This window comes from Manis javanica, chromosome 9, assembly GCF_040802235.1.
Source record: "Manis javanica isolate MJ-LG chromosome 9, MJ_LKY, whole genome shotgun sequence".
Lineage (NCBI taxonomy): Eukaryota > Metazoa > Chordata > Mammalia > Pholidota > Manidae > Manis > Manis javanica.
In genome coordinates this window covers 92,522,114-92,549,584 of record NC_133164.1, presented here as the reverse complement: position 1 = coordinate 92,549,584, position 27,471 = coordinate 92,522,114, and the positions used below count along the sequence as shown (strand labels likewise).

Below are 27,471 nucleotides of genomic sequence, written 5' to 3'. Positions count from 1 at the left end.
ATCCAGACTCCCCAAAGAATTTCTACATATAAATTTTAAAGAGATAAATATCCCACATTTTTAAAAAATCATAAAATACAAAGCAAGTATTGTGCAATATTAAGATCTAATAAAATTGGGTGATGGGCACATGGGTAGTTTGTTGTGTTCTTCTCTGAAGTTTTCTGTGTGGTTGAAATATTTCATCATGAATTTAAATAAAAATATTTTTAATATTTTAATATTTCAGATTTAAATATAAACAGTGCTTTGATGTCAGGTAGATCTGCTGTATTCAAGTTTTAGTCCCAATACATACGAGCAGCCATAGATGAGATACTTGAACTTTCCAGATAAGGATCTCAGTTTCCACATTTGGTTAGTTGGAGCAGTAATAATACATACCAGTGGATAAAGGGTTTTATACAGGGCCTGGCAATAGCCAGTACTTAATAATGCCAGTTTCTTTTGTGTTAATAACATAATTAATCCAATCCTTTTTTCTCTCCTACATATACTGTTCTTAAACCTACCTAAAAAAGGGCGATGGGGAGATAAGTCATATTGAGCCTTTGACCTAATCGATGTAGCACATGTTTTTGAGAAGTGTGTGAGACATAATTATTTACAAGAAGGCTGGGCAGGTTCAGGCCTGGATAAAACCTAAAGTATGAAATATAGTAAGTATTGGTGCCCACATGTCCATCAGAGTTCCCCAAGAGCTAAAAAGAATCTCCCCCTGCCTCAACTCTGCTATTTCCTGTTAAGGTGTAACTGGTAACAAAAGGGTTTGTGACTATTCCTGTATTTTAAAGGGGGATTCTTAGAAATAAAATAACTGTCAGATTCAAAGTACCAATATTAACAGCAGATTAGATTCTGCCCTAAACTTACTCAAATCTCAAGAAGCAGGAATTTCTTGTAAAGGAGAACTGAAGCTAAAACTGCAGAAATCACGTGCTTGACTTCTGAACCAATGTCGTTGCATTCACACACGTGCGTGCACACACACACACACACACACACACACACAGAATTCTCTCACCCACCTTTGTTTCTATATGTAAGTAGAGCCATCTACAATAGGCTAATCATTATATCATGATATCCTGCTGTGGTCTGCCGGGCAAAGGTCTTGTCCCTGGAAGGGCACTTGGTCTCCCTTGAGAGGGACAATCATACCTAGAGACACTTATGCAAAGAGGTGGCAGGTTCCCAAAAGTCAGGCCTCAGGCAAGGTAGAGAATCTTGTTTGACTGAGTCTCATTTTGTAGGAACTGTTTATCAAGGAACCAGGACGCCTGGGGTGAGCTCCTGGGTAAAAGATGCGTGATGCCCACCTCATGGACACAGGCTGGGAATAGGGCTGAGGTGAATCCTTTCACTTCCAAAGAGCAAGTCATAACCTCAACACAGATGCTATGGTGCAGCATCCTCGCTGAGCTAGTTTTTCTTTGGCTTTCTTCCCAAGGCCTCAGTATTTTCGAGCATGCCAGCACTGTCATCCTGTGCCCATGCTTGATTGTTAATATGCATTTCTGTGTGAGAATTAATGGTAGGTCCTCCAATAAGAGCTAATTTTTATGTTTTTAAAGTCATAAAGTGAGCTCAGGATTATAAAGCATGTTTAAACATAGAATTACACATCTACCTACACCCACAAGTTCTCGCCAAATAACCCTTCCTTCAGGGGAGAGACTTTTCCCCTCTATTACCAACTGGATCAGTTAGTTAGCTCTTTCTGTGAATGACAATCATTGCCAAAAGCTTAGTGATTTAAAATAACAATCATTTAATATTAATTCATGATAATGTGGGTGGGCAATCGGGGCTGGGCTCAGCAGAATGGTTCTTCTGCTGGTCTCCCCAGGGCTCACTCCTGTGGCTACATAAAGTTCACGGTTGGATGAGGGCTGCTTGGTCCAAGATGGCCTCATTCACATGTCTGACAGTCGGTGGTGGTTGTCAGTTTTGATGGCAGGTGGCACTGGGCCTTGTCTCTCCAGCAGGCGTGCCTGGTTGGTTGAGGGTTCCCAAGAGCAGCAGGAGAAGAAAATTTCAATTTTTTTTCTTTCAGTTCTTTGTTTGTGTCACATCTGGTGATGTTCCATTGGCTAAAGGAAAGTATATAGCCAAGAGTCAGATTAGGAAGGCATTTATATTTATAATGAAAGATTATAAATATAAGAAAGGAATTATTCAAGCCATGTTTTCAAACAATGTTTTACCAGCCTTAAATAGCCTGGACCACATTTTATGAGACAAGGATGAATTTTCTTTAGACATGCAACATATCCACACATTTACACACTCACATCCACACGAGCACATAAAGACTCATTGCACATTCTCATATTAAAGCCCATGTATATATATTACACATCACAGCCACACATGCCCCAGCATGGACACATGCCCACAGGAGAAAGTTACATGGGGGATACACATAAAATCAATCATGTGTATAGGTACAAAAGTCAATTAACAAGGTAAGGTTTTTGCTGTACACATTTTGTTTTATTTTAACTCTCACATTTTCCTGGAGAAAATCTGCCATGGAAAATTCTTGAGGAAGAATCTATTACAACAGCCCATCCTTTGATATAAAGGGTTAAGTGATTAAAGATGACCCAGCCTGCTAGCTGCAGACCCAGCCTGCTAGCTGCAGGCCCAGCTCTGTGGTCTAATTTCTCAAGATGATACAACTCACTTCCCAGTGGTGATTGCAAGATTTAAATCTAAGTCAGGAGAGAGAAAAATGCAATTCTTAGTACAATGTTACTTAGAGCACAGCTAGAGACAGCATAGCCATTGAACAGATAGAGTTTTACAGAATTGTTTAACCATTTTACTAGATGGAAAACAAGGAGATGCATTTTCAGAGAGCTTTAAAGGGGCAGGACCTTAGGAGTTACTCTGGTCTGGATCTGGACTTTCTAAAATGGATGTGCTATGTTCTAGAAAAGATATGGCCTTTTAAATAAAGATCTCATCATTTTCTACTGAAGGCAGATGACTTTGTTCTGTTTTCACATCTCTATGCATATATTATCAATAATTTATAATTAATGTGTTTACACTCATAAATTTTTTAAATGACAGTATTATTGAAAAAATATGTTAAGAATAGGATTACATGTATTTTCATTCCTCCCAAGTTTCTTATGCTTGGGGGAGAGAAAGGGATTTTTTTCCCCCTCTAGGGCAAAATTTGTAGAGAATTTATATCTGAAAAGCCAAATGAGGTTTCAAATATGGAACATGCTTTAAGTTCACCATATCTCCCTGTAGACTCCCAGCTCAAGACTGATCTATACATCTAGCCCTCACCTCACCATCCAAACCACCTTTCAAAGCTGAGCCCACTTACTTACTTACTGCTACCTTGATCCAGCCAAGCACAGCCCAAGCCCACTGACTGCTCAATAATACCCAGTATCCTAGTCTTTTCAGGCCGCTGTTATAAGAATACCATTAACTGGATGGCTTAAAGAGCAAAATATTTATTTGTCACAGTTCTGGGAGATAGAAGTCCAAGATCAAAGTGCCAGCAGATTCAGTGTATGGTGAATAGACATCTCGCTGTGTCCTCACATGGCAGAAGGGGCCAGAAAGCACTCTGGGGTCATTTTTATAAGAGCACTAATCTATTCATGAGGACCCACCTTCAAGATCTAATCACCTCCCAAAGGCCCCACCACCTAACACTATCACAATGGGAGTTGGGATTTTAACATATGAATTTGGAAGGCACATGAAGTTCAGTCCCTAACACCCATACTTGGAAATCATAAAAAAACTGTGGGAGCTTGCCATGGGCTGGAAATGACTGCTTTGGGTTCAGGAAGCTGGCTGTGATGAGCTAAGACTTTAGTTTGAGATACGCATAATACTTACAGCCTGCCCATGTAAGAGTACCCACAGAGACCCACCACCAACCCCAACTACTCAGAGGCCCCAGCAGCTGGCCTAAAGTGAAAAGGCAGCTGGGCAGCAGGGTAAGTGGAAGTGCATGATGCCCTCTCTGTTCAGCCCCAGAAATATGGGCCTAATGTGGACAGACCTTCTGAAGTCTCTGACTTTTTAAATCTCAGCAACTAATTAAAATTATAAGTGTCTGCAGGCCACACCACTTAATTAATTAATCAATCAAACCAGCAAAAGCAGTCAAGGTTCCAAACCTCATACTCTGATCTTAAAGAATCCCAGGGAAGAGCAGGACTGGGCCTCAAATTCCATTATCCAAAGACACATTTGATGTGATTCCAAAAGGACTTGATTCTCAATGCAGGCCCTTTCTCTGGGTCCCCTACCTGCCCTCCAGGCTGAGGACAGCCTTTTGTCCCACAGCTGGGGAAAGCAGCTCTGAGTGCAAAGCTATGTTTAAGAACAAGCACATACTCCCAAATTACACCTTGCCCTGGCTTATTTAGACTTCTAAGTCCTCTAGGGTACCTCCCTCCAAGTTCTGCCTTATTCATAGCTAATTTTAAAAGTGATGGGCTGAGAGCCACAAACCTCCTGACTGATGTATCTCAACTATCTCCAGGTTCCTTTTCGGCCAGGAGAAGCCCCTGTGGTGTGACTTCCCCCAGCACATGCACATTCAGGGAAGGGGCCCACCAGGATGATCTGGCACAGCAATGCATTAGCCATACAACTACCCCATGATTTTTTTAAGAAGCTTTAAAAGAGTACAACTCACTCATCAAGCAATCTGTGAAAGAGAATGGTAAAACTAGTGCCGAATGAAGTTTAATTTGAGTGGGGCAGCACTCACTCCAAACAGAGGGCAAAGAGAGGGCTTCCTCCTCCCTCAGATGCCACCCTCAACCTCAGAAGTATATTTCCCCTCACATTATCTCAGGGCATCATCTCATAATTCTGTAAGTCAATGAGCAGTTGGTTATGCCCATTGGGCAGAGGAGAAAACAGGTCCAGAGAGAAGAGATCAAAAGGAACTGTGGTAGCAGCAAAAAGAAACAGGCCTGACCTAGCTTTGCTCCTGTCCCACGTCTGGAATGGCATAGCAGGCCTCCCTGCCTGCCAAACCTCCGAGCCCCCCATCACTGTCCTCAGGATGGAAGCCATATGCCATGGTTCCAAAGGCAGGGTCTCTGTCTTCTCCACCCACCCCTAGAACTGAGTATGCAGCAGGCTGCACACTGGGCCCTCCAAGGTAGAGGTTGTGTTTGGACATATGGAAGAGTCCCCAGAGTGGGGGCCGCCAACAGGGGCTGGCAAGAAGGGGCAGGTGGGGATCTTCCCAGAGGGTTGGACACACCCTTGCCTACAGATCAGAATGTAGCAAAATGCCTGCCCAATGCCCCCAAAGTCGAAGGCTTGGATTTCATATTTGATTCTCCCAAAGGAGAATGCTTATTCTGAAGGGGGAAAAAAGTCAACAGAACAAAAAAAAAAAAAAAAAACTGCCCACTGCTAAGTCATGTTAGTTGATAACCATTCCTGCAGCCTGTCCTATTCTAATTGTCTCTGAGAAGACAGGAAATACAAAGTTCCCACCATTTGAAAGCTGACAGATCAGGTTGGGAAACCCACATGTTCATGCACAGCAATTAACAGTGAAGTTCCCATGAGTTGTCAGACCCTTAAATGCTCTGGGGCTTCCAGTTCAGATCTCTGAGAAGATACTGTTACTAGGCTGAGTTCTTCTCCTCATTTCTTGTCCCCACCAAAAACAAAGAATGGAAAGGCAGAAACACAATAGTGAAGCAGTCAAAGTTTTATTTGAATCCCCTCCAAGGGAGGAGCAGGCCAGAGTCAAGGCAGACAAAGGCGCCCTATCCTTAGGCAGGAGGCCTGTACATTACTTTCTGGTGAGGAGGTGTGTCTTTGACAAGGTGGGGTCATCTGATTGACAGGTCCTCTTTGTAGCATCCCTCTCAGTTCACATGTCCTTTCCAAGATGGGGTGTAGTTTGGACAGTTCTTAATTTTGTTCGATTGTGGCCATGTTAGGATCTGGCTGGGACTGGTTTGGCCTGGTCCTGATAGGCAAGGAAGCTATCTCCCTGCAAAGCCTTTGTTGTCTTCACCTGGGACCCCTGCCTGGGCAGAGTTCGGGTGTTCTTTTCCTTGAACCTTGCCTTCCCCTTTCCCAGCTGCTCATGTCTATCTTTCTAGCTAACATTTCTAACAATGTGAGGGCACAAAAGCCAGGAGGGCTTTCCCAGGAGGTATGATCCTGGGCCTGGGCCTCAAGAATGAGCAGACATGGAACCCGGGTGCATGATGGGATGCCAGGGGCCATCATACGCAGAGGCAAGGGCTGCAGGCCCAAAGGGAGTCCAGTCAGAAATGAGACGTCAGACAGTGCCTGCCCAGGGCACACGGCTTGAATTGGAGAGAAGGAACTGATTCTGGAGTTCAGCGGGTTCAGATCCTATGGCTCTTAAATGCCATGAGGAAGAAGCTGTCCTGTTCATTCACTTAGCAGGGAAAAACATCAATCATTACCCTTTAGTTCTTCGGCATTTAATGAAAATGAAAAGGAACACAGACATGATAGGGAATCAAACAAATACAAAAACAACCAAAGACCTACTACCCCTAGACTCAAAGGGCACCAAGGCCTAGTGTTCAACCCAAGGTCCTTGCAAATAGATCCAGGCAGATCCAGTCTGTCCTGAAGTCACAGGGGAGTTCTGGAAGCCAGCAGGGTCTTGGTGCGTGCACAGGGCCTCCCCCCACATCCTCTTGAAGCTCTTCCCAGATGGCTATGCTGAGGCTGGTCCCCCACCCCCTCAGCCTACAGTAGCACTAGTTGTGGGAGCACCTGGCCCCTCAGACAGTCTCAGGCAGGTGTGAGGACAGGCTGCCCAGGTTCACTCAGGACGGCTGTTTAACAACCATCCTCCCACCTTCTGCCAATGACAGGAGATGGTGCTGGAGGTGACGCCCCGAGCTGATGAAACTGGAAACTCTTGACACTGAATATACCTCTCCAGAGTAATAAAGGATAAAAGAAAATTAAGACATTGAGTATAAGTCTGGTAAAATAAAGAAGTTATTCATTTTTAATTTTAATTCCATGCCGGGAAACAGAGTATATAGGTTGATTGTAAAGACTAGTTATAGGAGATGGTGGTAATGATATGTGAGTGATTTGAGGACACCTGAATGGCCCATTAAAAGTCCACCTGCCCTGGTGCATTTTTTCCATTTTTCCATTATTAGACCCTTACTGATATACAAATGCCCCATTAGAAACTTCATACTCTTTTTTTAGTTTTAATATGATTTCCTTTGTATTGAAATATCTTTGACATAAAACATTGCATCAATATAAGATGTGTAACACATTAATTTGTTACATTTATACACTGTAATATGATTGCCATTATAGCAAGTTAGCACTTCTTTACATCACAGTTATAATTTCTTTTTTGTGGTGGGCAAATCTAGTCTCTTAGCCAATTTCATGATTATAATTCAATATTGGTGTCTCTATTCACTACGCTGTGCATTAGGTGTTCAAGATTTCCTTACTAGTTGCAAGTCTGTACCCTTCAACATCTCTCCTATTCCCCCAACCCCCAACCCCTCCTAACCATTTTACTCTCTGCTCTTTAAGTCTGCATTTTTAGATTCCACATATAAGTGATATCACACAGTATTTGTCTTATTTTGTCTGACTTAGCTCACTTAACATAATGCCCTTAAGGTTCATCCATGTTGTGACAAATGGCAGTATGTCCTTTTTTTCTCAAAGTTGAATAATATTCCACTGTATGTATGTATGTATGCGTGTGTGTGTGTGTGTATATGCATATATATATATATATATATATATATATACATCCTTTCATCTGTTGACAGACACTTAGGCTGCTTCCATATCTTGGCTATTGTGAATAATGCTGCAATAAGCATGGGAGTGCAGAAATCTCTCTGATGTCCTGTTTTCATTTCCTTTGGGTATATACTCAGAAGTAGAATTGCTGGATCATATGTTAGTCTTACTTTCAATTTTTTTAAGAACCTCTATACTGTTTTCTATAGAAGCTGCATTAATTTAGATTCCCACCAATGGTCTACAAGGATTCCCTCTTCTCCATATCCTCACCAACACTTATCTCTTACCTTCTTCAGGAAAAACTCCACGTCTAGTTTTACTGAGCTACTGAAACATTTCCCGGTATTTCCCAACACAGTGTGCTCCCCAAATCACCAAGCCTCCTGCTGGCCAGAACAGCTCCCTCTCGTCTGCCAGGTGGACTCCTGCTCCTTCGTGACTGAGCTCAAATCCAGCCTGGGCTGCTCCCACAGCAGTGCATGCCCCTCTTTATCACCTGCCTCATCGTTCTGTGATTATCTGTGTAGATGCCTGTGCCTCCCCACCCCTCACAGAAGTCCCGGAGAACAGAGGTCATGTCTTATTGCATATTCCAGGTCTTTACAGGGTGCACCTAATGAATGAGTCCACCACGGAAATGCTAGCACCTTTATCACCTACTAGGATTTCCACTGTGCCAATCTGTCAACACAGGCAGGACTGCACGCAGAGAATAACAGGAACTAGACAGGAAGCTGTGCCTTGGAGGAACATGAGTGTTTCTTTACTTCATCAGGGAGGTATGTGGCCACGTACAGGACAAATTGTCAAGGACTTAGGAAAGGGAGGATACCCACACAGAGAGACACTCCCAACCTGACCACTGATGCCCAAAAGAATAACAATAGTCACAATGAAGTGAAGAGTCTCATGATATTGACTATCCATTTGAGTCCTTCCTGTGGCCCAGGTACTACACTAAACATCTTACGTGTCTGATGTCATTTAATCTATACAACAAAACTAGGAGGTAGGTTAGGACCTTGAGACTCAGAGCAGACAAGTAACTTACAAGTAACGGTCATGCAACTGACCACTTAAAGTCAAGATTCAAACCTGCTCTCCACTCCAAAACTCTTATTCCCAACTTCACTGTTAAACAAGATTATCAGGGGAAACTGCAGGTCCCATTTGGTGGAAAAACATGTTTATGTACATTCACACAATGTTCCTCAAATCCTTTTGGACCACAGGAAGGCATTGAATAACTAATTATAAATAAATAGGGATCTTAATAAATTCTCATCCACACATAGCTACCAAAAGTCAATTCTCCCATGAGTGACAGTCTTCCTGTGGGGTGGGAGATGCAGGTGCCAGACTCCTGAAGAATATGGTGTTATAAAGTGAGAGGGTGATGGGAGAGAAGGGGACAGGAGAGGCTTCAAGGATGAGCTGCCCTCACAAGGCAACTCCCAGTTGGGCAGCTTCTGTCTTCACAGAGCCCCTCTGCCACCCATGGCTACAGGTTCATGACCCTGCTTACCCCCACCCAGTTACCTGCAAATACCTCACAAGGATTCTCCCGCTTCTAGCCCCTTCCATCCCAACACAGCCCTCTCACCAATCCACAGCCTAATCTCACTGAAGCACAGCCCAGATCTGCTCCAACATATTTGAAGACTCCCAATGCCAAGTCTAAATCTTCAGCTCAACTCAAGGACTCTCATACTCAGCTGCCAACCAACCAGATTCAGTCCTAATTACTGGCTCACACACCTCAGGCTTCAGCTTCAGGCCCAAAACACGACTCACTGCATCCCAAATGAGCCCTGTTCTCCCTGCTCTACTGTTTCTCACTCTTCCCCTCCTTCTAGAATCCCACTGTCTTCTCTCAGGCTGCCAATACACATTTGTGAAGCACCTACTAGGATTAAGTACAGTCCTGGCTCATAAGATTAGAGTTCCCCTTCAACACTTGAATGCTGATGCTGCCTTCTGCAGGAGGTATTCATCACTCTCTTGATAAGAAGTAACTGCATCCTTGTTTATGTGCTCAAATATTTACAGCATTTGACCTTAATGCACAGGCATACACCTGCTTCCCTCAGCCCTGTAAGTTTCCTGGGGACACAGTATGGCATTGATGGTAATGAGCCTTATCCCCAGTCATGGTGAACTTAAACCCAATCTATATTGGACTAATGGGCTGTTCCAGAGTTCCTGGGTCATCATTCCCTATTTGCATGTAAACCACAACAACAAAGAATGTATATTATGGAAAGAATCATCAAAATATCAAGGAATGAATTCTCTAAAGCATCTAATTATTGCAAGGACATAACAGAAATTGCCCAGTGTCCTGGATAATTTTTATTTACTCAACATTTTTCCTATTATGTACCTACACAATTAAATAGATTATGCAAATCCATAACACTTTGTGCTATTAGACAGAGACACTACACAGGCCATGATAAAGAGGATCGAAAATATACTGTGCATCCCTTCTTGGGCTTAGATTCTAACCTCTAATATTTAAAAATAAAAGTGAATGCTGGTCTTGAGACCCATTCATTCCGTCAGCCATTTGGGAATCCTTTGTCAAACACCTGCTGCACCAAGTCTTGCAGTTGGGCTGTGAAGTAAACAGACATAGTTGCTCCTTCCAGGTGTTTCTGCTCTGGTTAGGAACACAAGACTTAATAATATGAAAGAATCGAGATAAACAATACATAAGCAAGGGACAGGTAATGTAAATTATTAGCATGAATGCTGAGGAGAAATCAAAGTAAAAGAAAAATCTGAACAAATTGAGGGTAATCAGGAAAGATGCATTTGAATCATCTTCCTTTCTCAGCACAGACTAATAATGAGCCTCAGAAAATCTGAGGTATTAACCATCTTAGGGTATCAGGTCCAGATGGTTCCAGGGGATAGAAGAGAGCCAGTATAGGGCATCTAATCCTTTAGACCTTTCATTTATTCATTTTCCTCAATTCATTATTCAACAAATATTTGTTGAATTTTTACCATGGGCCAGGCCTTGTGCTAATGCCCAGAACATAGTGGTGAATGAGAGGGACATGGTCCTTATGAACTAGTGGAGTTTGGAAGGTACTACAGAAGAGCGTCCTTTATACTGGAATTTATGCCTTCAAATGTGGTTGATGTTCAAGTGAGTCAAATTCCTAGGCACAGAATGGGTGACAATCGGGATGCAGGAGTGGTGGTTCAGAAGCAGAATGGATGGTAGGAAGAAATCTTATTGAAAATAAATACTAGTCATAATATATAGTACACCAAAATTTAAATATTCAACATGGAGGTTTGGGGGGCTATCACAGGGAATAAGGAAGGAAAGGAGCCCCTGCCCAAGAAAGGGAGGCCACAGGGCCTCCTGCATTAGGGTCAGCCCCCAACCCCAAGCTGTGACATGAAAGCCAAGACATGAAAAAACAGAAATGGGCTGCCATCAATGAGAAAGCATCGTGCAATCCCAGCGCTTGATTTGGAAAGTATTCATAAGGCTTTCTTGGCTAGGATATTTAAGACAAAAATAGAAATATCTCATCAATGATTTATAAGACTACTTTAGAGAGATGGGGTAGAACCCAGAATAACAAAGAGCAAAAAAGCAGCCTCCTAACTTGTCACTGTGCTGGAGAGCAAGGGCCAGGGGAGACAGAGGTGCTCCTTGTTCCTATTACAGAAATTAGAGCGAGGAAAAGCTGCCACTTTAGTGGGTCTACACCTCAGAACCTCAGGCACTTTTTGCACTCCAACAACTGCAATTTTATTCTTCTCCTGGGTAGAAACCTCCAGATGCAAAATATGAAAGTTGCATATGTATTGTCAATAACACTAGTATTAATAAATTAGCAGCCAATCAGATGGGAATGATATTCCAAGTAGAGAGCATTCTCTTCTGGATTTCATCCTTGGAGGAGAAGGAGATGTAGACCAAGGAGTAAAATAAGAACAGATTTAGAAAGAGCACAAAGTGAGAAAAAGCCTTCCTACAATAAGGTAAGGTCATTTCACAGTTACGTACTGAGCTTATTACAAGCCCATTCCTGGATTCTGTTCATTTTCAATTACGCACTAATTGACTCCATCTCCTAGATGCTCCAACAGAAGCACACGGGATGGGAGAGGAGAAGTCACTCATCCCAAATACACACCACACACCTGTACTGTTGCCAGTCCTGGGTCCCTGATACCTCCTGCTTCCATCCCATCCTGCGCAATGCCTCCCAGCCAACCTCGCTAAAATTCAAAATCTCATCAAGTCACCATCATAGGAGGGACAACCTTCTGCCCCTATTACCCACTTACAGTATCAAGATCCTACACAGAATGACCATAGCCAAACTCTCCATTCATCCAGTTGGACAGGGTGCCAGGCACCAGGATGGAGAACTGAACAAGAAAGCCACAATCATGCCCTTGAGGAGCTTGCAGGTTGGGGCTCAGACAGCAGGTAGGAATCACCAGTAATTAATGAAGTCACCACAATCAGGCAGATGGCAGCAAAAAGTAGAGCACCATGGAAGTGCACAATGGGTCACTGATCTTAGTCTGCAGGGTCAGGGAAGTAAGGCCCCCCGAAGCAGTGGCTTTCAGGGAGAGATGGGGACAGTGAGCAGAAGTTAGCTAGGGAAAGAGGGGATAAGGATTCCAGGACAGAGAACAGTGTGCACACAGGTCTGAAGAGTGAGAGAGATCATGGGGATCTGCAGAACCTGCTGGGGAACAGGGAGAATGAAGATGAACTGGGTGTCAGGGAGGGGGAGGTAACAAAACAAAGGCCTAGAAGTGGAAGAAGAGAGGACAGGGTGAGTTATGAGTATGATGGAATATGAAGCCAGTGAGATTGGGGCCTATCCAAGAGGCAGTGGGGAGCCAATGAAGGCTATTAAGGAGGGAGTTGCCATGACCAGACCTATGTTTTAGAAAGTGCATTCTGTGTGCACAGTGCAGTGCATGTAGGTCAAAGAAGACAAGACCAATGGCAGAGGCCAGTTGGAAGACTCTAGGACTAGTGTTAAGTAGGACAGTATGAGGGCCTGGTGGGGAGGAAGCAATGATGTGGTAGAGCTGGCAGTACTTGGTGACCAAGGGCATCTGCAGGACGAGGGAGAGGAAATGGTCAAGAACGATTCACATTCTGGCTAGGATAACTGGATAATGATGGGGCCACTGGATAATAATGGGGCCCCTTATGGGATGATGGGCTAAAAACAGGAGATTACTTTTCTCATAGGAAGAGAGAACCCCTGAGTCTGAGGTCTTCTGTTGGGAACTTCTAGACATTATAAATATAGGGATGTAGCTTTGTAAGGCAGAGGGAAATGGACATGTTCAATTGGGACCATAGGCATATGATGGGGGGTTACTGTCCTGTGCAAGCATGTGGCGGCCTGAGGAGACTGAGAAACATAAAAAGAAGAAAAATTAGAGGATGAGACCAGGATGACAGAGAAAGGACCCAGTAAAGAGGACCAGTGGGAAGTAGTGGGTGGACAGAGAGAAGATATATTTCTTAAATGAGAAGGAAATTATTTCAAAGAAGTGGTTAATAGCATTAAGATGAAGACAGAAGAAGTAGCTCCTGGATTTGGCCAAGGAAACAACTGATGACTAGGAAGGATAATTTTGGTAAAGCTGGAAGAAGCAGAAGCCAGAGCTCAGTGAACTGCAGAACAGATGAGAAAAAAAGCCATGAGAAAGCCAGGATAGCGTCCTCCAACACCTCTGGCAGGGAGAGAAAGGAGACAGGAGCATCTGGAAAGAGACGCATGGCAGCAGGACTTTAAGAAAATTGGCCATCGCTGGAGGTGGTTGGGTGACAGGAGAAACTTCAGGATGCTAGAGGACAGGTTCCTCCAGCAGATGTGGGGTGGGGAGGGGTCCTCAGGCAGGGACAGAACAGGTGAGGAGGGGTCAGGGTGCTCCAACCTCTCTGACATGCCTCTCTGACAAATGAGACCCATCAAAACAGTCAGTTCATCAAAGTCTTTTGAAAATGAGAAGGAAAACTTCAGCACCAAGATATCAGAATTAAAGGTGGGCACTTTTCCTGTGCCTCTGGGACATGAGGCAAGGAGCCTGTGCATTTTCCCAAAAGGGGATTCTGAACTGGAGGCCACATGGCTCAGGCTAGAAAAAAAGATGCAGGAGAGAGGAATGGTAAGGAGATAACTCCTGTCCCTCAGAGAACTTCAGCTCCCCAGAAGGGAACCCAGAGGCAGGATAGAGGATCTGATTGGGGTGAAAACAGATCGCACCACTGTGAGGCCAACCCACCCTTCTTCCTCTATGCTTCTTCCCCTAGAACCGAGCCTGAGCTCCTGGCTAATGGAACACGCTGTGCCTCTGCTTCCCCCAGGACTCGGTGGGCCTGGGCCTGGCCAGCTGCTGACGCAGCCTCCCAGCAGGGTGGGAAACATCTCCACTACCTGTGCCAGCCTCAGCTTCAGCCCAGGAACACAGAGCAGGCAGGGGTGGAGGAAAGACAGACAGACAGATGGCAAAAAGAAAGCACAAAGGAGTGAAAGACAGAAAACAAAGAAATGCTAAGCACTAAGGAGAAAACTGTCCATTTCTATGGAATGAGTGTGTGTGCATGTGAGGTAGAGAGAGCTGGGTTCTAAACCCGATCCTGAGCAAGTCACTGCTGCTCTTTGAAGTTAATTGTTGGATGTGTAAAATTAGGAAAGTGGCTTAGAAGATGCTTAAGGTTCCTTTCAGGTTGGAAATCCTGTGTTTCTCAAACTCAGCATCTGCATATATACAGCACCCCCAGAGGCCAAAGGCATCAGCAGCACAAAGAAATATAATAAACCCATCAATCGAGGAAGAAGTGCTAGCACATGTCTCTGACAGACATGTGCACACACGTGCACATACGGGAGTGTGGGTGTGAAAGTGATGAAAGTGGTACAGCACATTAGAACATTACACACAAAACCTGCCCAATCCATTTATGGTCACACCTCTTCATACTAGTAAATGCTAAATCTTAAGACTAACCAAAATATTTTACAAATGAATCATTTTAGATTATCAAGCTTTCTAAGAAGCTAAGGATTAACTCTTCAAATGATCAAAACTACTTTTAGAAGCCACCTCCGGAGGGAGATATTTGTTTTTTGTATTATACATGTTTTAAGCAGACTCGGCTAAACCTGACTTCACCACAGGTTCTTGATGGCCTTGTGCGGTACCTGGCCGGGCCAGGTTCACCAAGTGACAAGGCTGTGTGACCATCCATCAGTGTCCCCCACCTGGAGCAGGGAGGGCAGCCAGACCCTAGCAGCCTTCCCGATATGGGGAGAAGAGCCAGGGAGTGACAACAGGAAAGGCAGGCATTCTTCTCACTGCAGGGCATGTCCCCCCAACCCAGAGCTGAGCTTCCAGCAGAGAAGGGGCTGAGGGGAGGAAAGGCACATTTTCAAGAGAAGCAGCAACTTAGGATTGGGCTACACCTCCTACCTGGGTGGAAGGAGAGCAGGTTTAGGCAGAAAGACAGATTTAAGCAGATTTCATCAATTCTTTCTCCCTGTCCATCCTACCTGCCTGAGGTGCAGGAGAATTCCAGACACTATCTGGCTGCCCTCCTGATAGGCAACTCAGGAAGGAAAGTGGAAACCAGAGTCTATCCGTGGCAGCCTGGTGATGGTGAGAGGTTGCAGGCAGGTGTAGGAAGAGCTGGGACTCCCTGTGGCTGTGACCTAGTAGGGGAGCCTGCCAGTGCCCATTCTGGGGCCTCCAGGATGGAGGCTATGGCTGCCACACTCAAGGAGCCCATCAAGGCCCCAGATGACAGCACAAGGACAACCCGAGGCCTCTTCCTCAGCACAGGGTGTGTAGGTTTCCCCACTTCAGATGCCACTTTGGCTGGGGGTGGGGACCTCCAAAGGTGGGGAATTTGCCCATACAAGACAACTACCCTGAAAGGGGAGTGAGTAACCTCTAACACATTTGAGGTTTCCCAAATCTCCCTGGTGCAGAAGAGGTCTTGCGGGAGGTAGAGAAAATGAAGGCTGCCACAGTGCACACCTCTTCATCTCTTTGTGAAGTCCTGGAATGTGCTGCACAGGAAGCTGGTGCAGCTGGTTTTGACCCCTCCTCACCTGTTCTGTCCCTGCCTGAGGACCCCTCCCCACCCCTGATGAGGAGGTCTCACTGCAGGGCTGGAGGCCAGCCCCGTGGGGGTATCTCCAGCCTGAAAGGCAGGGAAGGGCTGGGAGAGGCCAGAGACATGCCCCACCAGCAAGGGAGCAGAGGGTAGCAGGCATCAGCACTGGGGCAGCAGGCTGAAGGCCAGCCCTAGAGGCCAGGACCGAAGGCCCGTTGCCCTCTCAGCACCTGTGAACCTGTGGTGGTATAGACGGGCGAAGGCTGGCTCCTTCCTGAGGCATCAGACAACCCTCGCAGAAGTTCACCTTCAGGCCAGCCTAAAACTGGACCTGTAAGATTAGAGCGACCAGAGAAGGCCTCATGCTTCCCCAAAACCGTTTCCTAACAAAGTGTTGTTGCTGAGAATCTGTTACCAAGGCGAAGGATGGACAAATGTAAGTGCCTGTGAGGAACATTCAGGCAAAGGGTGAGTAAGCCTGGAAGCAAAAAGGAGTGTTCCCTGGGCAGGTCCTGGACAGAGGGGAGGCCCAACAAAGACTGGGCCGCAAACTCCAGGATCTCCTCCACTGACAGTCCAGAGCCCATAACACAGCAGCCAGGAGGGCTCTGTGGACACAAGTGGCCTTCAGAGCTCAGCTTGCAGTCCCTGGGTCCCTCTGGCCTGACAGTCAGGACACTCCTGACTCTATTCATCACAATGCCTGATGGGCCCCACAGCCACTGTCACCACTGTGCTCTAGACCATGTGCACACATATGCACAGACACATGCCCAGATAACCAGCACTCAGGATAAAGGTCCTCACTTAAAGTCTGAACACCTTCTTTTTCCCCTGGTCATTTAATTAATAGATTTGAACAGTGTGAAAATACTAACACCCTTAGGTTCCACCATTTCCCAATGGTGATGTGGGCCCTGCACGTTCTTTCATGGCCTAGAAATTGACTCGTGCCATCACCATCACCACGGCCAGAGCCAGGTGGGAGCCATAGAAATTACCCAGATGTTTGCCATAGAGATGGGTGAGGGCCCTTGTCAGGACCAGCCAGGCTCAGGCTCCAGGAGAGATGCTCATGAGAACACAAGTCAAAGTTGGGAAGGAGCAACTCAAACAATGACAAAAGCTTTACATGCAGAGCTGGTTTGTGAATCAAAATGGCAGAGGAGGGTTAAGCAGGGAAACTCATTCTCTGCCCACCCAGGACTGAGGGTACCTGGCTCCAAATCAAGGTCTGTAAAGGGTACCATCCCCCCAAGCGGAGATCAGTGCTGCTGCAGTGGTGGGGGGAGCTTTCCAGGGCAGGGTAGGACTTGCTATGAAGACTGCTGACAGGAGAGCATACGGGTTAAGTAAGCGAGCCATGGACTCAGCCAGTCTGATTGTGAATAATCGCTCTGCCACTTTCTGGCTCTGTGACTAGGAAAGATACCTAACCTCTCTGATTGTCAGTAGTCTAGTTTGTAAAATGCCAATGCCTCCCTTCTAAGGATACAGAGAAGAGGAACTAAGCCTATAAAGGACTGGACTGTAATAAGCAGCTGGTAGCATCAGATAAAGGTAAACAAAGGCACAGATAAAGGTAAACAGAGGCTGAAAGAAGGGCAGTGCATGCATGGTGGCAGGGGCCAGAGGATAAGAATGGCTGTGGACAGCCCAGAAGGTCAGGCTCCAGAAAGGTGAAGCACCAAGGCAGGAAAAGGCTGTAGCTGGGGGATCGCCTCTGAAATCCCATCTCCAAATCTGCCAAACAGGTTGTCAGTCTGGCCCTTCAGGGGCTTTCTTTCCACTGGCCATGACTCTGACAGGGAAATCAGCAGCTGGTGGTACAAGCCTGGGTAGCGCAACAGGCAAGGCCCTGGGGACAGTTTAAGTGGACAATAATTGCAGGTTATTATATACCAGGCTGCAGCCAAAAGCCAGGCAGCTATTAAGTGTGATTGGGAGAAATAATCACGGGGAGAAGGATGGTTGTGAGAATCAGGCTGTTCTTCTGCTCTTTCTGTTCTCAAGGCTGCTCTGAGGCTAGGGCTGTGCAGTCAGGGTACGGGGCAGGGCGCGGGGTGCAGGTAGTTGGTCTGATCTCTAGTATGAGCACCTGGCAAGCAGTTCTATTGAGAGAAGGAATTCCAACCTTGCCTCTGATCCTCACTGCTTTCCACGAGGTGTACAGAGCAAGGATTCCCATCCCCATCTCATAACATCCAAAGAGGGAAAGCAGGTGGCCCAAGGGTGCACAGTGAGTCTTGCCTGAGTCCCATCAGAACCTGGATTGAGCCCCATCTGTTGTTTAATGGCCACAGAAGTGACTCCTGGCATGAAATCCCATCAGGACTTGGCTCTGCCCTCAGCGGGGCAGCTGTGAGGCTGGGCAGGGATCATCCCAGCACTGAGACTGGAAGCAGTCACTAAGACCTTACCCTGCAGGGACACAGATCTCACTGTGTGGATGCCAGCTCATCGGTCAGGACAAGAGCAAAGGACTGGGAAATGGGGAAGAAGGCAGGTGTATAACAAAATAATCGGTTACTTCTTAGAGCTTTATATATTCATTGGGGACCTCTCTTGAACAGGAGAATTTTATGACTGTTTTAGGGCTGAGGATACACAAACCAAGAGCAATTATACAACTTGTACCAAGTTGGGAATGCTGTCAACAGCAGGGCCCATGTAACAGTTGCTGGTCTAGAGGCTCATAGACCCCACCCCAGATCTATTGGAGAAGACCTTGGCAGAGGTAGCCCCTACTCTAACCTCTGTGGCTAGACCAAGAGAACTTGTAGTTTTATCCTGACTAGCCAGAGCTTCCCATTTCATCTGTATGAGAGGTGGTCCTTTTCTGTCTGGGCCAAGGATGGCCTCAGGCTGAATCCCAAGAGGCGGCAATCTCCTCATACAATGTGTGAATCGTGCACCCCCAACCTCCTACCTCCAACCCCTCAGCTCCTCCAAGCCCAAAACTCATTTGTAAACGAGGATAAACACTCTCATTCCAGAAGCAAAAACACCATGGTTTCTTCAAGGAGATTCCCAGAGACCAAATCACTCCCTTCATTGTGTCCTGGAAGCAACTTTTACAGACAGCCCTACCCTGATGGATACACCAATGGAGGCCAACAAGGGAACATATATGTTGGTGGGTGACAGACCTCCCCCTGACTCCTCCAAACACAGCACCTCAGGAGGCAGGAAAGCCTTGCACAAGCCTCAGTGCCATTCTCAGGTTCTGACAGCCTGCCCCTTCCTCTCAAGATTGCCTCGCCCCAGGCAGGCCTCCCCAGCCCCAGTCTGGAAATGACCCTGCTTTGGGTCACATGACAGCAGAAACCTGGTGCATGGAGGGATCAATTACACTGTGACTCAGCGAGAGGGCACAGAGCCAGGGAGTGAGTCACAGAATGTGCCCATCCTTCCCTTCCCGGGGAGGGGGGTGGGTCATACAGGGCGGACCTGTGTGGGAGCCTCCCATGTGTCTGGGCACATAAACATGTGGGTGCAGGCTCTCCAACAGTGTGGGGGTGCTAGGTGTGTGCAACTGTGTGTAAGCCTGAAGGCAAGTGGGCATCACTAAGCTGCTGTGCTGGGAGAAACTCATGAGGCCCATATTCTGACAAGGGCTCCACAGCCTAACCCGCTACACAACATCACACCCACAGCCAGAGATTTACAGCCCCTTCTTCTCTTCAACACACTGGGAGGACCACTGGGGAGAAACCCCAACGGCCCTCTTCCTGAGAGAATCTCCATGTCCTGTTACACATACTCTAAATGCTATTTTCTGCTACATCTTAGATTCACACCTAGAAAGGAGATTTCAGATACTTTGTAGTGAATTCACTCGTAATAATCATAGCTAACATCTGCTGGGCACTTACTAGGTGGCAGGCTTTAAATATTTATTACCTTTTTAATAATTTGTTACTACTTCATGACAATTATAGGCAGTGTTATTATGCCCATGTTTCAGATGAGGAAACTGAGGTTCTAAGAGCACGACTTACATGGCTGGTAAGTGAAAAATCTGTCTGCTTCCAAAGCCAGAATGCCGGCCCCTGTGTAGTATATGTAGGATATGTAGTACAGCAACTGAAGTCTCATACACAGTTTTAAAGCAGCAAATGCCCAGTTGTATTAATAAATGGCTTCTTTAAATTTTACTCTTTAAGCAAGCTTATATTAATGTGTCTGTTTAGTAAGAGAACAGAGTTTATATATATATACAGCTTTATGTATACACTTTGGAAGACTTTAAACTTATTAAAAGAAGGCTGCCATCTGGAAATTATGTGAGGGGGCTGGTACTTGAAAACCTGTGGCATCTTCTTTAAATATTCCAGTGGTAGCAAACCTTCATCCTTTGAATGTAGAAGTTATATATGGAAAATGGGTCCAAACAGTAACCCTCACTCAGCGTATGTATGTTGGGCCAGGGGCTGATTGCTCCCTTTTCTCTCATCCTTCATAAATACCCCTTCTTTGTCCCAGTCTTGTGCCATTGATTACACCTTTCCATGTTATCAGCAGCAGCCTGTCAACATGTGGCCAGTGGGTCCCCACCCTCAGTCCTTCCTATGAGCTGACCCTGCTGCAAACCTCCTGCTCCACAGCCACCTGACACCTGTGCCACACGGGCCTCCATCCTTCCATGGCCTTCAAAGCCCAGTGTGCCTGCCCAGGCGCCCTCTCCATCCTCATCACCAGCCTCTCCTTCCCTCTCCCCAGGCTATGTAACCACAGCCTCCTTGTCAACCTCTTGACAGTACCCAGCTGCCAGTAAGGGGACAGGAGAGGCCCATGCAGGTGAGTGAGTCGGAGGCCTCCAGATAACAACCATTGGAAGAGCTGGCCTGGTGTAACTGTCCTGCAGTCTCACCCTCCTGACCCCCTGTCTATTTGGGGATCTTCCTGTCCCCACTCAGCCACCTCACTCCTTCCTGTCACCTGCATAGCCTGTGGACACTGCATTTCTTAACCCCAGCACTATCTGACGGATGTGCTTCAGACTGTGGGAGTCTGGCAGCAGTAGGGGGAATTAATATTAGAGAGCCCAGGTAGAAGCTGTGGATCCAGTAACATTATCAGAGAAACTGTGGCCATGGAAAAGTGACATTTACCTACAGCACTGTGTGTAATAAATATAACTTACTCTTCCAGTTTCTAAAGTGAGCCCAGTGTCTGTAAACGTCAGGGCTCATGTACAATAAATTAACATAATTAAAAACTAATTAGCAAAACATCACAAAAGAACTTGCTGTGGCAACACCTCTCAGGTAAGAAGGGGCTGCAGAGTGCCTGCAGCCAGCACTCAGGCCAGGCGCCCAGTAGGCTTCCAGCCCCAGGGGTATCTTCAGAAAAAGTCATACAGCAAGTAAGGACCCCCACTGTAGTTCCAACTCAATCCCAAGCCCGAGGGTGACAGCCCTCCTCAGTAGAACATGGGGGGGCCTCAGCAGGCCCTTCAGCCCCTGTGGCCAATTAGTGATGCTCCAATAATATTGGCTGGCCAAACATTGATCTAAACACTTTACCTACATTTACTCATTTAATCCTGACAACTTCGTGAGGTAGGTTCTATTCCTCTTCCTATCTTACAAATGAGGAAACTGAGCCACAAAGAGATGAAACAACCTATCCAGGCCACAGAGCTAGTAAATAGGAGAAGCAGGACTGGAAGCCAAGGAGCCTGGCTCTGCCAGCTTTACCTAAATGCACCTGCTTCTGCTGGGCTGAGCACTGCTGGCCAGGCTTCTTTTGGAAACATGTAAGTTCCTTGGGAAAGATGAGTAAATTCTTAACCCTTCAGGGCAAACAAGCTAACATTATGTACACCCTTCTGTAGCCCACACTGACCCTCAGTCCCTGCTCTCATCTTAATGAGTGTTTACATGAGAACTATAAGTCAGTCTCACAGACACACCACTGCCTCGTCATCTTGGATGTAATGGGAGGAAGGAAAGGAGGGTGGAAGAAAGGAACGCAGGCTTATCTCCATCTCCAGAGGAGAAAGCTGCGGCTGGGAAAGCGATGACTCAAGTCCCTCCCCCAAGTTCCGGCTCTTGTGGGACTCTGGGCCGTGACTCCAGGCCCCTTTATCCCGCTTCCTTGTGCTGCCTTTCCTTCTCCTGTCTCCCCTCCGCAAAAGTGAGGCAAAGCCCCAGTTGGCATGGGAGCTGGAAACAGAAGCACCGAGGGCATGTCCCTGCTGACCCAAAGGCCCCAAAAGCATTCCCCACTGTTGCTCAGGGCACAGGAGTCCCCACACTACCAAGGCCATATGTCCCTGGGGCTCAGCCAGCAAGGAAAGAAGCCCAGAGGCCCCTCTCTCATTGTCTGAGCTCCAGAGGGCAGCCCAGTCCCTCCTGGGGAGCACCCGGGTTTCCTAAACACACAGCATCCTACTTCGGGTTCTCTTCCTCCTTCCATGGATTTACTCCTCTGGCCAGGGCAGCTGTGGGCTCAGAAAAGAGCTGGGGAGCCCTCCAATATTCTACTCCAGGTGGCAGAAAGCTGCTAATGTTGCCTAAGAGAAGGCAAGGACTGTTTTCCTCTTCCTTTCCACCTCAATTATTGCTCCTTATATCACTAAACCTTCCCAAATTATTCAAGGACAGAGGAGCCCTAGGGGTGTGGAGAAGACTGGAAACAAACTTCTAAGGCTGACTTCAAAGCCACATGTTGCCCGTCCGACCAGCTTTCACATCAGCACCCCCTCTGGGAGCCATGACCTTCTCAGCATCTCGAAAGACCCAAAGCCCACTGCCCACTCCAGGCCTAGCAACTCAGCCTCCTTCCTTAGGAAGAAAGGAATATATAATAATGATTTGGCCCCCCACAGGGCCAAATCAGAGCTCTGTCCACCAGAAAGCCTTCTCTGGGTGCACTGTCCACACAAGCCTACCTTCTCTGGGGTCCTGGCACACATCCCCCTACCCACTGGCTGGTCTTCTGCCCTTGTGTACTGTACTCTCTGACGAGTCTCTGCCCAAACAACACATGAGCTCTGTACAGAGAATGAGTCTCCCTCTCTCCAGCCTCCCCTCACTGCCCTCTGCAGGTCTGGGCAGAGCACTCACTCTACAGAGTTTAATTGAAGGCTGGTCTCTATTAGGGGAGCTCCGTGTATATCTCAGTTGTCCTCAGCTTGATCTCAACATAATTTTGGAGAACAGATGCTTCTTACCCTCCTAGCCCTAAGGCCAGGCCATCACTCAGCTCCCTGGCCATTTACTGCCTCCTGCGTCCTGCCGTCACAAAAGCCCCTCTTCCCTCAAGCCTGTTCCCCTCATCACAGATCATCACACACAACTTGGGTTATTTTCTGCTTGCTCACGTGTGGAACTCCTCAGGCCTGGAAGATGTCTAACCATATGGTGCCATTTGCTCTTCTGGGGCTTTCGCTTGGTATGACTCTGGGCTGTCTAACTGGACACTGGATTCTTCCCAGGATTTTATCCTGGGATTTTATCCTGACTAGCCAGAGCTAGTCCAGGATTGTCCTTTCTCTGCTGATTCCAGTGGGAGAGTGGAAGGGCTGGATAATGCAAGAATGACTGAGTGGTGATGCCACCAAGCTAAGCCATGCAGCCCTTGGGGGCTAAACTGCTGTGTGAGGTCTAATCTGCTTATCTTCACCTGGGGCCCGTCTCCTTCTGGAAAAGTATCTACCTGGGGTGTGTGCAGCATCCCAACCTTAGGGCCCAAATAATAAATACAGCATTGCTTCCCAAAGTCAGATTAGCCATTGGTGTCTAACCTCCATCCTGAGCACCTGCTGTGTGCCCATGCTTGTCCAGAGGGGTAGGAGGAGCCAGATTACTGGGTTCCTGCCCTTCACCAGTTCACAGTCTAGCTGGACACAGATTCACAGGCAGGAGAGTCACAGCAGGTCGGAGGCTGCATGGCTGTGGTCTGGACCATAGAATGTGGTTCAGTGGGTGCCAGAGGGAGAGAAGTGATGGTGGCTCACGTGGAAGGAAGCTGAGCGTAAAGGGGCCTTCCTCCATCCTTGAGGTGGAGGGACAAAGGGAAGTGAGGAGCAGGGAATAATGGCATACATAACTATACCACCTGAGCCAAGATTCCCCACCACACGGGGCTTCCTGACATACCCAAAGATGAATCAGCAACAAAGAGTAAACCCCGAACACAGAGAGAAAATGAGAAGCAATTGTCCCCAGCCTCCCACTTCCACTTGCTTGCTTTCTGCCACTCAGTGGATGAAATAACTGTGGCCATGAAGTGGCACTTGAAGAAAAAGTTTTAAATCTGTTTAAATGTCACAGTGAGTAATACTTTGCCCCTATCTTTCCCTAATTACATTTCTCTTTGATGACCTAAGGTTAAAAAAAAGACATTAACACAAGTCTTTCTAGAATATCAAGGGCAAGGATACCAAAAAGCCAACATAACTACGTCCCTCACTCTTTTCTCAGGGGTCCTGCTCCTTCACTGCATTAGTATGACACACCTGTCTCTGTTATTGTATCCCCAATACTCTGCTGTGACAGAGAGGTGGGAGCCTAAGAGATCCAGCTCTGCGCCTTTAAGAGATCAATGCCTCTGGCAGAAGCTGCTTCTGCTGCTGTTTACACAGGGTAGCTCGGTTTTATGGGGCCTGGTGTCCTGGTTGCTTCTGCCCCAGCAAGCTGGGGGGAGGTGGGGCATTTTACCATCTACCTGCCAGAAAGCTAGGAATGTGCTACCCCTAAAAGGAGACAGCCCAAATCCAAAATAAGCCATCCTCAGGTGGGAGAGAGGGGAGAGTGACGGACCTTCCTCTAAGGAAGAAGGAGCTCTGCACAGCTTTGGGGTCACACGGAAAGGCACAGGGAGTGCCAGTGGTGCAGAGGCACAGGCCTGGAGCGAGTTGATGCTATGCTGCACAGAGTTTTTACGGCATCTGAAAAAACCACATGCCCCCTTTCATCAACAACTCCACTCTCCCACTCACTCCTGCCTAGAGACTGCTTTTATTTATGTATTGGCTATTATTATTAATAATAGTATGAATAATGAAATACCTGTGAACAATTTACTTGGACCTGGGGGTGAAGAGGGGCAGGAAGAAGAGGGTGAACCTCCATGCCCTCCCCTGTGCAGGCCCTCCTTTCCCTGCCCCTCTCAGCAGCTCCCTTCACTTCCCCTTGTGCCCCCTCCACTTTGAGGGGTAGGGACAGGGAGAGCAGACCCTCAAGTAGGAATTACTCTCCTAAACTCCCTGTTATTGCAGAAAATATATTCCACTCTGTTGTGAGATCTTGGGAGGTAAGCACCAGCACCACAAGATGATGTTGGAGGAGATATTTTGGACAAAGATATTGGCCTCTGCTGATGTGTCCTGAGGGACAGGGGAGTGGGTCTCAGCCTGGTGGGTACAAACACAAACTCTTTCACTCTCTCCCTCTCTCCCTCTCTCTCTCTCTCTCTCTCTCTCTCTCTCTCTCTCTCTCTCTCTCACACACACACACACACACACACACACACACAGACACACACAGGCAGAGTGTGGATACAAACAGGGTCTATGTACACATTGACACTGCATCCACACAAGCACCCACAGTTCTGAAAAGACATATGTGCACACCTCCAAGCCACCACCTCAAACCCTCCATGTGCTGAGCAGGGTCCTGCCACCTTATTACAGCACTTCACAGGCTCCCCAAGCACACAGCCACATGGCAGAGAGACTGTGTGAGTTCCAGTTAGATTCCATCAACTTGGTCGATTCTTACACCATCATATAACACTGGATAATGTAAACCCGGGAGCCCAGTTATGAATTAACTATACTTACACACGGTTCCATCAAGCAAAGGCAGGAGAATCTTAAAATGAAAGGATGAAGTTCCACAGTTCCCAGAATTGTACTTGCTGTCTGTTTGGGGCCCTGGATCCTCAGGGAGAGGTGTCCCGGGTGGGCCCGGGGCCTGGGGCTGCGAACCTCAAGGCCTCCTCGGGCCTCGTCCTGGCGCTGGAGAGCTCTGCGTTGTGGTTGTACCAACGGGCTTGGTCCCGGTTTTCAGGCAGCTGGGGTCTCATTTCTCTAAATAAAATTTTAAATATATCGTCTACTAACGTCATGTAATCCGATGGCAAGAAAAGAGAAACCCAGAACACCCGAAAGGCGCCGGTGGGGCCCGGCCAGGGTGAGGCCAGCAGCTCTGCCCCGAAACTCTCGGGGCAACGGGCGCGTTATTTTAATTTTCCCGGCTTCTGAAGCCGAGAAGAGGCTGCCCTGGAAAAGCAAATGTGGGAGAGGATGGAGTGCAGGTAAATATCATTGAAATGAAAAATCTGCCCTCCCAACCCAAGTTCACCACCAGCTCTCGAGAGGCGGAGCTGCTTGGACCGAGCACCCGCGCCAGCCACTCCCTATCCCACGTAGCCGAGGTTCTGGCTCCCGCAGAGTCCAGGGCGGGTTGCCGAACCCTTTGGCTCTCGCTGGCGGCCGCGACTCCCAGCCTCGCACTTCGGAAGCGGGAGGTGCTGCAAATGAAGCCCGTGGGGGCAGCGCAAGCCGCGCGAGTCTGGTCCGGGTGACGATTCGGGGGGCTTTATTTCTTTGGTGGTGGATTAAGTAAAAAAAAAAAAAAAAACAATTCAGCCTGAACCAGTAAAGCAGACGAGGGCAAAATCAAGCCGATCCCTAGAGCTGGCTCACCGGTCACCGCGTCCAAAGCCTGCCTTCTTCCCCGGTGGGCGAGCGGGCCGAGGCGCCCGGCTGCTACCTTCCTCCCGCCAGCCGCCCGCCCGACTAGCGGCCGCGCTTCGGAGCAGAGGAGGCCGTCCGGGACGGAAACTCCCATCTCTAGCCTTCTCAGGCAGATTGGGAAGAGGTTCGGAATCCGAATCTCTACGCGCATCACGGCCCAACCGTTCCCCAGTCCCGATCTCCCAGGTGGCTCGGGTGGCGGTAGAGGCTGTGCGTGAGGGCGAAGATTTTGGGCTGCTCTGGCAGGTTGGGGGCACAAGGAGGAAAACAGCTGTGAGAGACGGAGAGAAAGCGCGCGCGCGAGAGAGAGCTCTTGTCCATAGATTTATCCACATAATATATATTTATGTAGCCTTTTTTCTCTCGACACTGATCAATGCGCACTCGGATCGCTGGGCGGACTCCCTCCAAGCCGGCTCGCTTTTTCTAGTCTAAATAAATAAATTAAGGGAACCAGATGGGAGAAAAAGCGCCCATTCCACCTCCGCCGTCGCCTTCACCGCCGCCCCGCCCGCCATCCCTGCCTTTTGCTTCGCCCGCTTGGCGCCCTAATAGAGCGCAGCTCGGTGGAAAACAAACCCCTACATACCCACACGAAAATGAAAATCAATGTTTTTAAAATACAAAAGTTGCACCTGCTGCTATTATAAAAAGAAGCCCCCAAAGGCAAAGAGGGGGCCAGCATCCCCGTTTCTAACATGCACCCGTTGCCCGCGGCCGCCGGGCCCGGAATCTCAGCGCCTCCCGAAGAGCCATGCGCCTGGCGCTATTTATAGCCGGGGGCGGTCTCGGACTGTACCACCGCCGCTAGCCGGCGCCGCTGACGGGGGAGGCGCGGCGG

The 27,471-nt window shown here is 47.5% G+C and overlaps 1 long non-coding RNA gene across 2 annotated transcripts; it reads right to left on the bottom strand.

Annotated features, from left to right (window-relative positions):
• Positions 1–152: 152 nt before the first annotated feature.
• Positions 153–27,373, bottom strand: LOC108402002 (uncharacterized). Of its 2 annotated transcripts, none has more exons than XR_012121201.1 (3): positions 27,266–27,373; positions 25,713–27,061; positions 153–2,093 (listed from the first exon to the last, which is right to left on the bottom strand). It is a non-coding gene; the product is annotated as an uncharacterized lncRNA (long non-coding RNA). The 2 variants fall into 2 exon arrangements; XR_012121200.1 differs by having other exon boundaries at positions 27,220–27,342.
• Positions 27,374–27,471: the final 98 nt, after the last annotated feature.